The sequence below is a fragment of the Rhagoletis zephyria genome, unplaced genomic scaffold (genome assembly GCF_001687245.7).
Source record: "Rhagoletis zephyria isolate East Lansing unplaced genomic scaffold, Rhagoletis_zephyria_1.1 Rzeph_scaffold_12977, whole genome shotgun sequence".
Taxonomy (NCBI): Eukaryota; Metazoa; Arthropoda; class Insecta; order Diptera; family Tephritidae; genus Rhagoletis; species Rhagoletis zephyria.
The window spans coordinates 5,574-9,914 of record NW_016170049.1 but is presented as its reverse complement, the minus strand read 5'-3'; positions in this window follow the sequence as shown (position 1 = coordinate 9,914).

Here is a 4,341-nt window from a genome sequence, read left to right as displayed (position 1 = left end):
ATGATCCGATGATCGGATTTAAGCCAAATTAATATGGGACCACTTGTGAGGTAACACCTTTCCTTAAAATATATATATTTATATATATTCCGACGAATTGATAACCCTCCTCCTTTTTGTGAAGTCGGTTAAAAATTGGGGTATATTTTTTCGATATAGAAAAATCCTGGGGGCATTAAAATTCTGACTTTGCCTTTCGGGACCGCCCTAATATATGTATGTATATACATAGATACATACATTAGATTACTAACAGATAACTAGATCAGCAATAACTGCAATAAATCTATGTACATATATACTTACATACATAAATATGCTGCGATCAACGGCATGTGCTTTTAAAATGATGATGAAGTATTTTGATTTTGTATGAAATCTCATTTATGCCCATATATTTTAATCAAATAGACATACTCAGAAGATAACAAGCAATTCATCAAATATACCAAACGAAAGGAAATAACTTGAGCTTTATATTATCATTCAAGCGGTTTTCTAGCATTTTGGTATAAAACAAATATTTGAAAATTTTTTCAGAAATTTTTTTTTTTGCAAAATACTAAATTTTTGGCAAAATTATATAAAACTAGTGTTCCCTGCGGTTGAAGTTCAACCACTAAAACTACATATACATAATATAACATAACATAACATGAGAAAATAAAAAATAACATAAAATAATAGAATCTAACATAACTTTCTGGTTCTACCTTTTATTTTTTGTACTATAAAAGATCGCAGATCTTATTGTATGAATGATTTGGCAATAAATGAAATGAAATAGCACAACATAATAAATAATAAAACATAACATAACAAAAAATAACATGACATAACATAGTTTAAAATATCATAACATTGCACAAACTAACATAACAGAGCGTAACATAACAAATCTCATTCTTCGGTTTTATCTTTTTCTCTATCTTTATCTCTATCACTTTCTCTATCTCTATCCTTACCTCTATCGTTTTTTGTCTTTATATTCATCTTTTAATTTTTATCTTTATCTTCTTCTTTACCTTTATCCTGAACTTTACCTTCATTCTTTACTTCATCTACATATTCGCCCCCACCTTTGTAATTATATTAAGTATTCAAATTTACCTTCTCCATTTTCTTTACTTTTAAGTTTCTTTGCTTTTATTTTAACCTTTGCCTTCATCCCTTTCTTCTTTTACATGCTCAGCTTTACCTTCTTCCTTGTATGTATTTTACCGCCCTATTCCCACAACACTGACAAAATTCATCGTATGACTGTTGCCACAATTACTGCGCCTAAAACACGATATAAACATTAGGGGAGCTCACGTTGAATATCATTTTAGGTGTAAAGTTGCTACGTAGCAATCTTGCACGCATTTTGTTGTTGGAAGAGCAAAAATTCTACGGAAAGTGAGTACCGCTATTGTTTCGCCGTTGTCGCGTACTCCCTAGGTCATAACAATAACAATGACAATTGTCACCATTACAGAGCTTAAAATAAATTTGAGGCATAGTATTAGGCGCAGTAGTAAAGCCGCTGAGTTTTGTGTTTGGCTTGGGAATTGGGCTGTTAATCTACGTAAATCGTATTCCTAAACGGCAGCTTTAAATTTCAGTGACAATATTGTAGCATACATTTAAGGGCGCAGTTCCTCCCCCTGTGCATGTATGGCATTTGTATAAGTGTTAAGTTTGAATTGATTTTTTTCGCTTTATTTTAAACTAATTTGAAATCTGAGTAATTTTCTGTACTTCAACTTGAAAACGCCTTTCGAGTGATGTATAATTCCGATTTGAACACCTTGCTTAATATATCTCATCCTAAGATTTCGAAAATAAATTACAAAACACCCATTACCCTCACAAAATAAAACATCTCATTATAAAATAAAAATATTTTAAAAGTAGTTTTGGAAAAACTCCCATATTTTTAAAGATGTTTTTATAGAGAATTTAACAAGGATTACGAAGGGTGTTTTTTTAAATCCCCAATTTACTGCTCTTCACTATGCAATTCAACTTCAAAAAGTTGTGACCATAGAAATAAAGAAATACTAAGCCTGTTTTTTCGCTATAAAACGAAACGTTTAGATGAATTCTCTACGATGAATAGAACCCGAGATATATATAACGATTTAAAGAAGTGCATGATTAGTCAGAATCACGAAAAAATCCAAACTTTGAGAGATCATATCTCCGAAGAAAAAAAAAAAAAAAAATGCACGAATACGTGTTAGCTTATTTCATGCATAGAACCCATAAAAAAATTTAAGCCAATCGAAAGTGCGACACCAAATTTGTTGTCCGATATGAAAAAGAATGCCTCATATTCATTACCAATTGGTTAAGGCCGACTCTGTGTGCTTGCATATACATATATATTTCCTTAATAATCTATACAAATTTGACATTGCAACAAAATTCCAAACCTGATCACAACCCAATTGTGCATATGTACAGTGTAAACTTATTGTTGACTTTAAAAAAGCGTGCGTAAACACTTAGCTTAAATAGTTTGCGTTTAAATTAGTAAGACTAAGAATTGTTTATCTACATATTTAACTAATAATATGCAGTCCACATTCATTGTTTTGACTTCTTAAAGGTGTGAAAAACTATACTTATGAACAATAAAGACGCCTGCACTTCAGCTTAAATAATTACAGAAAATTGTTATTAAAACTCTATAAATAAATAAAAAATCGAGTTTAATTGAAACCAAAAATTGGTTAATTTCACATAAAACACGCATGATGTATTTTGTGTATCGATGCAATTAAAAAAATAAATTCATATATACATACAAATTGCAAATGTAAGATTGAAAGATTTTGTAAACAAAAAATAAGTTAGTGGCTCTGATTATATTATATAGATATGCAGGTGTGCTCACATTTGATAGGAAACACACCTCGTGGTGGTGGTGGAAACCATTCGGTGCATTGGCGAATATCTGCTAATTACCTCAGTTTGCGTAAATTCGAGTATGTAAGAGTGTACTGCTAGGGTTTACATCAATTACGCTTTCATTTCGCCGATAAACTATTTGTACTTTATTGAAACAATAATTAAGACATGTACTGGATAAAAAAAGCATTTAAATACTGCATTTTCTGCAAAAATTTGAGGATCAGCTGGTCCACTGGGTCGTAGTTTTAACAAGTGTGCAAAAGGACCGGGTTGCATACTTTAGTACTAGGCAACTTATTATGCTGGACCTCTTCAAACGTAAAAAACTAACAAATCCGTCCCCTAGGCAGTGGCAGTCATATATATATATATATTTAACCATTTTTCATATTTATTCATTCCTAGGCAAAAGTACTCTGCGTTACAATTTTCAGCCAAACCGGAGCACATTTACCACATTTTACATGGAGCTCTTCCACTGTGCATAGCCCTCAATATTCTCAAACTTAAAACGAGCTTTCACCTAAAAAAGCTGTTTTGTCATTAACCCACACCTATGCCACTAAGAAATACATAGATACTTGGCGAATAGCTCGCACATTTTTTTATAGTCTTACCACCAACAGTTCATCAATTAGAAGATTTTAATAGGAAATAAGGAAATTCCACTTCTTGCAATGTAATGATAATACATAGAACGTACGTGTATTATGTACACATGTCTGCATGTAATTGTGACAGCAAACTTGTTTTGCCTGCTAATCATGCTTTCAAACGCAGATATTTCCTAACTAACATAATTAATTAAACGAAATGAGCGAAGGCAGCGGTAGCATAATGGTCCTCAATTAAAAAGCAATTTAAGCGATAAGAAATATTTACGCAGCAAAAAATACCAACTTCATTCGAATTAAATAGTGGGGCACAAAACCAAGCCAATGACAATTTCCTTTTAACATATGTGTGTATATACACACACACACCCCTGCAGGAAATGTATCTAACTATAAGCTAACTTTAAGTTGATTAGGAAGGAGCTAAAAGTCACTATTATCTCTATATGGCAAAAAAAACGAAAATAAACGATTTATTAATCATATGATTAATCACAAGCCAAATAAAATTAATTGCAATTAATTGCAACTATTGATAAGTAATCGAATTTTTAAAGGCACTTTTTACAGTGCATATTCTCAAAAACACTTTTCCATAAAAAAATTTCGAATTCTCTTGTTAATAAGCCTTAAATAAAATAAAATTAGTATTTTTAGCGGCAATAATTATTTATTATTTAACCAAGTTTGCAAAAACAAAACTATTTTCCAACCTATGTCAGAAGCCATCTGTGTGCAAGATTTCTTGCAAATCCTTTCAGTCGTTTCCGCATATTAATTTAATTAAACTTTTTTAGCAGGTGGCAACTCTTAAAAAAGTAGCCTATTT